Source organism: Podarcis gaigeae, assembly GCF_964106915.1.
Source record: "Podarcis gaigeae genome assembly, chromosome: 17".
NCBI classification, from domain to species: Eukaryota; Metazoa; Chordata; class Lepidosauria; order Squamata; family Lacertidae; genus Podarcis; species Podarcis gaigeae.
Window position 1 is genome coordinate 40463893 of NC_139694.1, and position 12990 is coordinate 40476882.

Consider the following 12990-nt stretch of genomic DNA (forward strand, 5'->3'; position numbering starts at 1 on the left):
GAGCAGGAACCCAGGAAAATATATCTGAACTTTGTTTCTGAAACAGTTTCCATTAGAGGGAAAGAATTCAGCAAAACGTCAGAAATAAAAGTTTGCTCTGGGCAGTGCTGTTGAAATCACACACAAGCACACAGATCTCCCATAGAAATCCAACAAAGTTGCATTGGGCTTCAAAATAAAAAAACTTTAAGGGTCAAGAGGCTCAAATCTCTCCAGAATGCTGGGTCAGGGTGGAGTGGGTGAAAGGAGGAGAGAGGAAATCTCAGGAAAGGTACTGTTGTGTATTGAGTCAAAGGATTTTATATCTGTATTATTATTGTCTGTATTTGCATTAGGGTAAAGTAACTGCCTTTTGGTTCCAGAGGGTACAGCTACTATTGGTTCATTTAAGCTGCTGTATTTGGATCCTCTGTCTTATTGGTTGCCTCCAAAAGGCAGGACTGTGATTGCCTGATATTGTTCCCTCCAAAATGTATCTTTTCTACTTAGTTCCCTGTCCCTATAAATGTAGCTCTCCCCTCCTCAGTCTTCAGTCTTGTTGCTTTAATAAAGAAGTGTTACTAGAGAACTGTCTCCAGCATAATATGTCAAGAGAGCTGAAATCACAAACCCCACGTCACAACAACTGGCGACGAAGGTGGGATCTGGAATGCTGAGGAGCGGTTAAACGCAGCCCTGCCTCAGAGTCCGGATTGAAGCTAAAACAAGACTCACTGGCCAGCTGAGAAGACGACCCTGCCCACAGGACAATGGAGAGTCCAAGGGTATTGGAGCCCTTCCAGCCATCAGAGCCCCACACATGGGAAGACTACGTCGAACGCTTTGAGTTCTTCGTGGAGGCTCAAGGGATCACCGATGCCAGCAAAAGAAGGGCCACATTCCTGAGCTACTGTGGCCCTGAGACCTTCAAGCTGGCCAAGGCATTGCTTGCCCCAGCGAAGCTAAGTGAGACATCTCTCAAAGATATTCTTGCCTGCCTAACAAGCCATTTAGCGCCTACTGAGACCAAGATGGCCCGGCGGATGGAGTTTCATAAGAGGCATCAGCGTGCTGGGGAGTCTGTATCTGCATTTCTAGCTGAACTGCGGAAGCTCGCTCAGCACTGCGACTACCAAGATCTGGAAGAGACTCTCCTGGATCGGTTTGTCGGTGGTCTGAGCAGCAAGAAAGCCAGAAGACGCATCGTGGCTAAAGAAGAGGTTACCCTTGCTTCAGCCTTTTTTTTTTTTTTATAATAATAATTTTTATTAAGGTTTTCCAAATTAGAACAAATCAAAGCAAATTAAATCCAATCTATTGCCAATAACTAGGACTTCCCCTCCCTACCCCCTCTTGTGTTCCAAATCTTCCAAATAAGCAATTAAATTCAACAAATTCTTATCCCCAAATTACACTCTTCGTCAATAACCCAATTTATCCAAATTCTCGTCCCCTAAGATCGATCTATACCCTTCCACGGGTTTCCCCCTTTCGAACATAGTACAGATGAAAATAAGATAAATGTAAATAATAATTTTACAGCCTTTGGATTCCAATTTTCCCTCCCCTCTTTCCCCTTTGCGTTTCACCTATCCCTCCACTTCTAATATCTTCCTGGAGTTCCCACATTACACTATATCCCTCCGGTTCTTTGCCAGTCTTTAATTACGGATGTCCAATCGTAGAAGGAGTCTATCAAATAAGGGCCCATTTCTTCTATCCAGGTTTTTATATCCAGGAGTAAAAACTCCAATTTTGTATCCATAAGCTTGTCAAACCTGAATATCCCAAATGTTCCCCCAGTTCTGTCCAGTTCTTGTTGTTTCCTTGTTCTTATCAATCATTCTCCTCCTTTTTATTTCTCTGTTCCCCCACAGAAATGTTCTTTTTCCAAAAGTTTCTAGTGTCTCTGCAGAGGTTTGTTATTCTTGAAGCAAAGCATTACATCATGTTCCTTTCATTTTCCAACAAATAGTTCCATTGTTTCCTGTAGTGTGTAGACCTCTGTAGACAAAATAGTGTTCCATTCCTGCAGTTTCCCAGGAGATTGAAAGTTCCATTCAACTGTTCACATTTCCTGTGAAAAACACATGCAATGTATCGGCTCCTCTAGGTGGATTGCAGTAACAAAGTTCCCTTCCAGAATCACATCCACCAGACCAAGTAGCTTGTTGACCGATATTTAAAACAGTTTGTATTCAATTTGTAACAAATATAACCGGCAAAGTCCTCATAACAAAGTCTCTATTTTAATCTTCCTTTTTGACAGCTCTTTGACAGCTGTCAAAACCTCCATCACTTTTCTCCAGGCAGTTTCACGAATCGCTCCAGGGATTCCGGGGGGGTTGCTTTTTTTAAAACAATTCCACTTTTCTCCTCCAGCTCAATCTTATAATTTTCCCTCGCGAAGTTGCTGATTCGGCAAGATAAGGTTACACTCGATCTTAGTTGTCCAGTCCTTTGTTTTGGCTCTTCTACAATTTAGGGGTAGGCTGACTTCCTTTTTTCCACCTCCCCCGTTCGCTCCGAATTTTAAAAATTTATCCCCTTTTTTTTTAGTCCATATTCCAATTACTCACGGGTTCTTCTTTAGAGCCGAATTTTCAATAGAAGAAGTCAGCGCTCTCCGCCGGATGGCATGCGGCTGCGCTCGGCAGGGATAGCAGAGAACTCAAAGCACCACGCTTCTCCCCGGCACCCGATCCGTAGCCTTTAAAAAGGCTCCTTCACGAGTCGGGAGGGCGCTAACGGTGCCAGCCGAGTCTCCATGTCCACGGCCTCAATCTGGCCGTGGTTTTTAAGGGTCCCCGCATCGCCGGTGCGGTAGGACCCAGCCCCTGCCAAGCCGGCTCCCTCCGGAGCTCGGAGGGAGCCCGCCATTCGGCGATGGCGCCGACCCGGAAGTCCTACCCTTGCTTCAGCCTTGAAGGAGGCCACCGCCACAGAGAATTATGAAAGAGAGGAGCTTGATGCCAGTCGCAGGGCCCCTAAGCCACAGATAGAAGCTGCGCATGCCATGGACGAGCTAGAGGCTACTCCGAGCCAGAGCCCAGTCCGTGGGGTCGAGTCAGTGCGTCAGGCCTGCACAGTGCACAAAGATCACCGAGGCAGGTGCCCTGGTTGTGGCGGAAACCATGAGCGGAAGAGTTGTCGTTTCCGGGATGCTATGTGCCGGACGTGCGGAAAGACAGGTCACATCGCCAGGGTCTGTAGATCGGCGGCATTGGGAGTGACAGGAGCACCTAGACTGGAGCATCGCAGATCGCCCACAGCGAACCATGTTCTAAAGGACTGCCACTACGTAACGGAGATCAACGGGAGGGTCGTGCAGTTTCCAGCGCAAGGCAAGGCACACATCAAGGTGAAGATTGAGAGTCAGCTGTGCGACATGGAGGTGGACTCCGGATCTGGATTCAGTATCGTGTCGGACCAGACCGCGAGGACATTCTTCCCCAGGGGTACGTTGCCCCCTCTGGAGCCCTTCCCGGCAACTTTGCAGTCATACTCAGCGGGCCGCATCCATGTCATGGGAATGTGTGCCGTGAGAGTACAGTTCCGGGACAAACAGGCGGTACTCAAACTGGTGATTGCGAAGGACAGTCGCCCCAGTCTCCTGGGCACTGACTGGTTTCCCGCCCTGGGACTGAGTATATCAGGGCTTAATTCAATCCAAACCTGCCCTGAGATGAGCGAGGCATTATGCAAAGAATTTGCTGGTCTCTTTAATGGAACACTGGGTTGTTATAAAGGGCCCCCAGTTGACTTCGAATTGGACCCTGGGCTGGCCCCAATCCGACTCAAACCAAGGTGAGTGCCATTTGCACTGCAACCCAAGATCGAAGCAGAGCTGGATAAATTGGTCAAGCAGGGAGTTCTCTCACCCGTGGACTCCGCTAAGTGGGAGACTCCAATCGTCACGCCCCTTAAAGCAAATAGGGAAGTCAGGATCTGTACTGATTACAAATGTACTATCAATAAGGCACTCAGGGGAAACTCATACCCCATTCCAGTCGTATCACATCTGTTGGCTAAACTGGCTGGGGGCAAGGTGTTCGCCAAAATTGACCTGGCACAAGCTTACCAACAGCTGCCCGTAACCCCACAATCAGCGGAAGCACAGACTATTGTCACACATAAAGGGGCGTTCAGAGTTAACAGATTACAATTTGGAGTTTGTGTGGCCCCAGGGATTTTTCAAGGGCTCATGGAACGCCTGTTACGAGGTCTGCCGGGGGTCTTGCCATTTTTTGATGACGTTTTGATTGCTGGAAAAGACCCACAGGAACTGGTTGCACGTGTCTGTGCAGTGTTGCTCAAGTTCAAGGAGGTGGGATTGCAACTAAAAAAGGAAAAATGCAGTTTTGGGGTGCCAACTGTGGAATTCTTGGGGTTTAAAATTGATGCATCAGGCATCCACCCCACAGATGCTAAGGTTAAGGCCATCATCGAGGCACCACGACCACAGAACAAGATGGAGTTGCAGTCATTCCTGGGACTTATTAACTTTTATCATTCTTACCCCAGAAAGCTTCAGTAGCTGAACCATTACATAGACTGTTGCAGAAAAAGAATGTGTGGCGATGGGGGCAGGAGCAGCAGAAGGCTTTTGACTCCTTGTGAGGAATGCTGAGTAGCAAGAGCGTCCTGGCTCATTATGATGAATCAAAGCCGCTGGTCCTGGCATGTGATGCCTCTCAATACGGCCTGGGGGCGGTGCTGAGTCATAGGGAACCGGATGGGTCGGAAAAGCCCATCTCTTTCTATTCCCGTACGTTGTCACCCACGGAGCGCAACTATGCTCAAATTGACAAAGAGGCGCTTGCAATTGTGGCAGGAATCAAAAAGTTCCATGATTATGTGTACGGTCGTCATTTCTCCATTGAAACGGATCACAAACCACTGTTGGGGTTGTTCAACCCGAACAAACAAACGCCACAAATTCTCTCCCCCAGAATGTTGCGTTGGTCTATATTCCTGAACGGGTTCCAGTACACCTTGACCCATGTGCCGGGGAAACGGTTGTGCCACGCTGATGCGCTGAGTCGATTGCCCCTTCCTGGCGGGAGCAATGAGGATCCTGCTCCAGCGGAGCACATAATGATGCTCGAAACACTTCCGGGGGCTCCTGTAACGGCTACTGATATTGCTGAGAAAACGAGGAAAGATGCTGTTCTCTCCCGTGTGCTCACTTGGGTGGGGAGGGGGTGGCCAGGTGGTCCGCATGAAGACAAATTCAGGCCTTATGCGACAAGGCAGCACGAGTTATCCATGCATAAGGGTTGTCTCCTGTGGGGAGATAGGGTGATCATCCCAGCACCACTGAGAAACAGGGTTCTTGAGACGCTTCACATAGGACACCCGGGAATGGTCAGGAAGAAGTCGCTAGCCCGATGTTATGTGTGGTGGCCTGGAATGGACCAAAACATAGAACAATGGGTACGAACGTGCAAGGCATGCCAAGAGGTGCGTCCAGAAGTGGCCAGAGCACCAGTTCACTGGTGGGAGCAGTCCAGATCTCCCTGGAGCCGGCTGCACTTAGATTTTGCTGGGCCATTCCAGGGGAAGGTCTTTTTGGTTATCGTCGATGCATATTCCAAATGGTTAGAAGTGGCGATGGTCCCTAGCATGGCATCAGCTGCCGTAATCAAGGTGTTGAGGCAGCTGTTTGCAACCCACGGGTTACCTGAGACCATTGTATCAGATAATGGGGCAGCTTTTGTATCCCAAGAATTCAAGGCATTCTTGGCTGATAACTTCATAAGAGGGGTCACATCCGCGCCCTTTCACCCATCCTCCAATGGGCAGGCGGAGCGCATGGTAAGAACAGCCAAAGAATCCATTGCGAGCTTAATGGAGGGTAACTGGTCAGCTCGCATCGCGCGAATGTTATTTTTGCAGCATGTGACGCCGTGTACTGCAACGGGCAAGTCGCCAGCTGAGCTGCTCTTGGGTAGAAGATTGGTAATGGTGCTGGATTATGTCCACCCGGATAAAATGCCAAACCGTAATTCAAGAGCAAACTCCCAGGCTGAGAATGACACAACAAGGTATTTTGCCCCTGAAGATCTGGTCTGGGTGAGGAACTATTCACGAGGTTCGCGGTGGGTGGCTGGTGTGGTCACCCGGGCTAGTGGACCTGTGTCCTATTATGTGACCTTGGAAAATGGGCAAGTTTGGAAGAGACATATAGATCAGCTGAGGCGCCGGGCGCTCAGCAGGGAAGAGTCTGATAATTCATCCCTGGCTAACGACGCAGAGCTGCAAGACCAGAGTGAAAATGGCCCAGAGGTGCAATCACCAGGGGCTTCAGCAAATGAACCAGGGTCTGCTAGTCCTCAGGATGACGAGGTACAGGTAGGAGACCCTGAGATGTCTGGGACTCCATCTGTTCCTGACGAAACCCCTATAGCAGCCCCCCTACCACAGGTGACACCCAATCCAGAACCGGCAACACCTGTTGTCAGGAGATCAAGTAGAAGTTGTAGGACCCCACAGTACCTGAGAGATTACGTCTGCTGTGCTCACTGGGGGGGAGGGGTGTTGTGTATTGAGTCAAAGGATTTTATATCTGTATTATTATTGTCTGTATTTGCATTACGGTAAAGTAACTGCCTTTTGGTTCCAGAGGGTACAGCTACTATTGGTTCATTTAAGCTGCTGTATTTGGATCCTCTGTCTTATTGGTTGCCTCCAAAAGGCAGGACTGTGATTGCCTGATATTGTTCCCTCCAAAATGTATCCTTTCTAGCTAGTTCCCTGTCCCTATAAATGTAGCTCTCCCCTCCTCAAGTCTCAGTCTTGTTTGCTTTAATAAAGAAGTGTTACTAGAGAACTGTCTCCAGCATATTATGTCAAGAGAGCTGAAATCACAAACCCCACGTCACAACAGGTACCACTAAGTCCAAGAGGATGCCAGCATTGTTAACAGAGTCAAGGAAACTTCTAGAGGTAAGAAGACTTAATTCGGAAAATGGAAGTCTTGCCCAAAAGAGAACAAAAAGGGACACAAGGTCTAGCAAAATAAATGCAATCAGGTCATCAGAGCAACAAAGCAAAATAATTTCAAGGAACTTTCCACCAGCTGAATAACAAGAAAAATATTTAACTACATTGGAAGCAGGAAACCCGTTAGGGAAGGCAGTAGTGCCTTTGGACAACAAGGGAGTTAAATATATGCTAAAGGAGAAGGGGATGTTGTTTGAATGCAAGGGGGTTTGAAAGAACACTGCTGCTGTTCCCTCGGTGGAAGGAAGGAAACAATTATGGATTGGAGTTACTTTGTTTTTGCTCCTATTGGTAGAAACCAAAAATGCTGGAATGTGGATAATATCAGGGGAAAATATTTCACACAGAATTATGAAGATGAAAGTTTGAACAGACCAGTGGTTGTAAACATAAATGAAAATTAAATGAAGGATTAACATTGGAATGGTTTATTGACTAATTAAGAAATGCAATGTGATATTAGATGATTAGCACTCCGTGAAATTCAGAGCATGGGAAGTCGCCCAAAGATATATAATTTGGCAATATATTTGGCTTTTTTATTGTATTGTAATTTGGAATGTTTTAATGTGGTTCTTAGTGGATTATTAAATTGGAAAACTCAATCAAATATTATATATATATATATATATATATATATATATATATATGCTTTCGTAGATTTTCACGGGTACAGGAATGCAGGTTTTGGTGTCCTCGGGTGTCTTCCCGTGTAAAAGTTGGGGTGTCTAGGCGACGTTTCGACGAGGTCTCACTCGTCATCTTCAGGCTGGTGCTTTCGGCTTCTTGTTACTGGAACAGAGCGGGATCTCAATGTTTGAGTTCCTATAAAAATACTGTAGAGGGGGTGTGGTGTCTAGCCTCCAATGTTCTGGGCAGAGAGGACACCCGAGGACACCAAAACCTGCATATATATATATATATATATATATATATATATATATATATATATATGAGAAGAGGATATTTTAAAGAAGCTGGTTGAATTATTTGCATCTATCTTCACTCCAAAATGTGCAAGTCAGGTCCCTGTGTCTGAACTTTCTCAGAAGAACTGAAACAAAGAGTGTTGGCAAGAGACAAAGGACCAGAGGCTTCTCCAGATTGGTGGGTTTTTTTCTTTTTTCAATTATATTCTGAAACCTGTTATCAATGCAATAATATCCCATCTGCTTTATTAATTGTTCTGTAAAGCTCCCCCAATGTATACTGCATTATTGCCGTGGGGGCAAGCACTCTTCCACTCTAGCGCAAGAAGAGTGGCACACAAAAACAAAAACATAAAACACTGGTGGCCTAAAAGGCTAATTTCAACAGGAAGTTTGCCCGTGTGGAAATGAGGCTCTCTCCCCACCTGTGCAATTAAAAAAGGATCCTATTGGGTTGAAAAAGCCTTGGCAGCTGCCCAGCACCTCTGCTTAGCATGCAGATGTTGTGTGCGGTAAATGATCTTGTGAAGAGGAAACAGCAACTGTAGTTCAAAACCACAAACCCCAAGATTAACGGGCTTCCTTTTCATGAGGCTGTTCCTGTTTTGCTGCTTAGTTTGATACTAAGGAAGCCAAAGTGTAAAAGTGCATTAACTTTCTGTGCTGTTGCCCAGACAAAACTGCAGAAGCAAAATCAAGTGAGGCAATGAGTGTAACTCGTACCTTGGTATCGTTCAGGGGTTGTCCACCTGGTCCCTCCTGCCCACTAGTGGGCGTTTCAGGATTCTAGGTGGGCGGGAGGGGGCTCTACGGCACAAGCTGAATCCTTCCATCGAGCACTGGGGGGCGGTAAGGAAATTTTACCATCAAGAAAGATGCATCAGTGGGCAGTAGGTATAAAAAGTTGACACCCCTGATATAGTTGGTTGGAAATGTTAAAAGTGTTAAGCTTCCGGGGTGATTGCAAGATGGCGAGGAAGTAAGAGTCTTAGCCTCCAAGAAAGACTCTGCCATCAAGAGACTTTTGGGGTGCGCACAAGGACGCTGTGCCTACAGAAAGAAGCCCAAAGAGAAAATTTGGGCGTGGAGCTTCAGCAGCGCTAAATTGCGGGTTCTTGTGTCTCCCCCACCAAAAAAGGAGGGGGGGTGAGATGGGATCGAGCGGCAGAGGTGCAAGAAGAAAACAAGAAGTCTCTGGTGGAGAGCCCTGAACTTCAGCCACAAGCAGTAATATTTTTCAATAAATTTAAAGCCACATTGGTAAAATAAATTGAAAAAATGGAACGGCTCAATTAATTGGCAAAAAACAGACAAGGTGAAAAAAATGGAGGTTCACTTTGTGCTGTCAAAATTTAACTTGCAATTCATAGATGCCAATGAAATGAGATCTTTCATGGAGCCCCAGACCGAGGGAGGTTGACAATTATTTTGTGATTCTTCCGTTTGCAAATTATTGCACCAACAGTTGTCACCTTCTCACCATGCTGCTTGGCAATGGTCTTGTAGCCCAGTCCAGCCTTGTGCAGGTCTACAATCTTGTCCCTGACATCCTTGGACAGCTCTTTGGTCTTGGTCATGGTGGCCACTTTGGAATCTGCAGGACTGATTGCTTCTGTCGACAGGTGTCTTTTGTACAGGTACTGTAACGAGCTGGGATTACAGGCAAGACCTTTCCCTTACAGCAGGTGCTTCTAATCTCAGCTCGTTACATACAGTGACGATACCAGGCAGCCAGGCATCTGGTTGGGTGATAGGGGATCAAATACTTATTTCACTCATTATAATGCACATCAATCTCTGACTTTTGTCCTCTGGGTTTCTGACGGTTTTCCTGTTGTTATTCTCTCTCACAGCTACAATAAACCTACCATTAAAATTATTGACTGGTCATTTCTTCGTCAGTGGGCAATCGGGCAAATTTAGCAGGGGATCAAATACTCCCCCCCCCTCACTGTAATATTGCTTTTAAAGTGTGGCAGTAGCAGCAGCAGTGGTCATATTGCTTTTAAAGTGTTGTTGTTGTTAATTAGATTATTACCCACCCAGAAGAAGAGTGGCAGTTAAAATTCACAGAATATGTTGAATGGGCAAATTTTACTATGAAATTAGAAATCAAGAAGAAGCAGATTTTAAGGATTGGAAACGTTTTCTAGAATATCTAAAGTGCTATTGCAAGCATGTAAAAACGCAAGAAGGATTTGAATTAAAAACAACAGTAAAACATGTATCTGGGAACAAGCGGGAAGGGTAGGGTATAAAGTAATTAAAATATGCAACAATATTAGAAAATACAGTGGTACCTTGGTTCTCGAACTTAATCCATTCCAGAAATCTGTTCGACTCCCGAAACCATTTGAAAACCAAGATGCGGCTTCCGATTGGCTGCAGGAGCTTCCTGCACTCAAGTGCAAGCTGCTTCCAAAAACATTCACAAACTGGAACATTCACTTGCAGGTTTGCAGCGTTCTCAACGGCTTTTGATATCATTGACCATGGTATCCTTCTGGACTGTCTAGGGGGGGTGGGAGTTGGGGGCACTGTTATATAATGGTCCCACTCCTTTCTTTTAGGCCATGTTCAGAAAGTGGGGGAAGGGGTGAGTGTTCAGACCCCTGGGCTCTCACTTGTGGGGTGCCTCACTGTTCTGTCCTCTCCCCCATGCTTTTCAACATCTATATGAAGCCGCTGGGAGAGATCATCAGGGGATTTGGGCTGGGTGTTCACCAATATGCAGATGATACCCAGCTCTACCTCCTTTTAAATCAGAAGCAGTGAAGGCAGCGAGTGTCCTGTGTGTCTGGAGGCGGTTGGAGGATAGCAGCTAATGGATTCAAGTTTAATTTCAACAAGACAGTAGTATTGTTTCTGGGGGGACAGAGGGCAGGCAGGTGGGGGGGGTACGACTCCCTGGTCCTCAATGGAGTAACTGTGCCCCTAAAGCTGTCCATGGAGGCACAAATTAATTCTATGTCCAGGGCAGCTGTCTACCAGCTCCATCTGGTAAACAGGCTGAGACATGTCTGTGCACTGTCTTGCCAGAGTGGTATGTGCCCTGGTCATCTCCTGCTTAGACTACTGCAGGCATGTCCAACTTGCATTAGGCTGCAATCTACTATCCAATATCAAAAACTGGCAGCGATCCACCACACTCTCCCATTGTCATTCTACAGCTTAAACATATATTTGGCTGGGGAAACCCAGCCAGATGGGCGGGATATAAATACAGTGGTACCTCAGGTTACATACTCCGCTAACCCAGAAATAGTGCTTCAGGTTAAGAACTTTGCTTCAGGATGAGAACAGAAATTGTGATCCAGCGGCGCGGCGGCAGCAGGAGGCCCCATTAGCTAAAGTGGTGCTTCAGGTTAAGAACAGTTTCAGGTTAAGTACGGACCTCTGGAACGAATTAAGTTCTTAACCTGAGGTACAACTGTAATAATAATGATGATAAAAATAACAAATTATTACCCCCACACCAGCCCCCTTCCAGGGCCCTTGGTGCACACGGGAAGCCAACATGCTCCGCAATGTCCAATTCCCCCTTTACTGGAAGAAGAGCTCTGTGGAGAGGGGGGCAGCGGCTTACTTACGTGTAAACACAGCTAGGCTGGAGCTGGAAAGGTGAGGAATGTTCAGCACCCAGCAGAACTAGAAGGGAGAGGGCATTTTCTTTCCATGGGAACCAGCAGGAGGGGCTAACCGGGCACGTCCGCAGCTGCAGCCCATGCAGAGCCCACGCGCCTCATCTTTGCCTCCCTGCCCCATGGCTGCGGCTTGCAGGGGGTAGAGGCAGGTGCCTTGTACCTTTCCAGGCTGGCCAGCTGACTGGGCATCGGGCAAAGCCAGCGGCCGGAGTGGGGTGCTTGAGGCAGCCACAAGGCAGAGGCAGTGCAAGTGCCAGCCAGAATGCTTGCTGCGGCAGCACCGCAGTGAGCAAGCCTGGCTAAGCAGAGCCTCAAACGCCCATGCCGCCTGCGGAGTCACTCTGCCCGTGGCCTAGCGTGTGCCAAGGGCACCTGGTGACCATGGGTGAGGCGGAGGCACGCCAAGGCTTGGGTCCCGATTGATGAAAATCCATTGCACAATCGACTCATCGATCACGATCAACGTATTGGACATGTCTGGACTACGGCAATGCGCTCCACATGGAGCTACAAACTAATCCAGAAAGCAGCAGGTAGACAGGTGATCTTGTATGATCTACACTCCCAGTACGTTTCCAAGCACAATTCAAAGTGTTGGTAATGACCATTAAAGCCCTAAACGGCCTCGGCCCTGTATACCTGAAGGAGCGTTTCCACCCCCACACACTGAGATGCAGCACTGTGTCATTAAGCCCACACACTGAGATGCAGCACTGTGTCATTAAGCCCAGACACTGAGATGCAGCACTGAGGGCCTTCTGGCAGTTCCCTCACAGACGTGAAGCTACAGGGAACCAGGAAGAAGGCCTTCTTGGTAGTGACACCCACCCTGTGGAATGCCCTCCCATCAGATGTCAAGGAGATGAATAACTATATAACCTTTAGAAGACATCTGAAGGCAGCCCTGTAGAGTCAAACCTAAGTTCCCAAATGCCTCCGTTTTGGAACATTTCAGCTCCCAACGCCGAAAACCCAGAAGTGTTCCAATTTTTGAACTTTTTCTGTTAGCCGAATGTCCAACATGGCTTCCGCTTGAGTGCAGGAAGCTCCTGCAACCAGTCAGAAGCTGCGCCTCGGTTGTCAAACATTTCAGAAGCCTAATGGACTTCCAGAATGGATTACGTTTGACAACCAAAGTTTGACTGTATTGGGAGGTTTTAAAAGTTTAATCTTTTATTATGTTTTTGTATATGCTGTAATTATTAATATGGAAACGATGCTGACTAGGAGAGCCCTTGGTCTGATCCAGCAGGGCTCTTTTTCCATCCCCCCCCCTTCTGAAGTTCACCATACATATAGCACAAAAGCATTATGGCTTTTTTCTTTCCTCACTTGTGCAAATTCAACAGTAAGCACCAAAAATCAACTGTTTTAAAAAAAATTAAAGATTTTTGAAAGAGGAACTATGTCTCAAGATAAAGGCAGGCTGCAAC

At 46.9% G+C, this 12990-nt stretch overlaps 1 long non-coding RNA gene across 1 annotated transcript; it reads left to right on the top strand.

The window, feature by feature from the left end:
• Positions 1-210: 210 nt before the first annotated feature.
• LOC310834480 lies at positions 211-7607 on the top strand. The gene is made up of 2 exons (XR_014559253.1): positions 211-271; positions 6869-7607. It is a non-coding gene; the product is annotated as an uncharacterized lncRNA (long non-coding RNA).
• The last annotated feature ends 5383 nt before the right edge of the window (positions 7608-12990 follow it).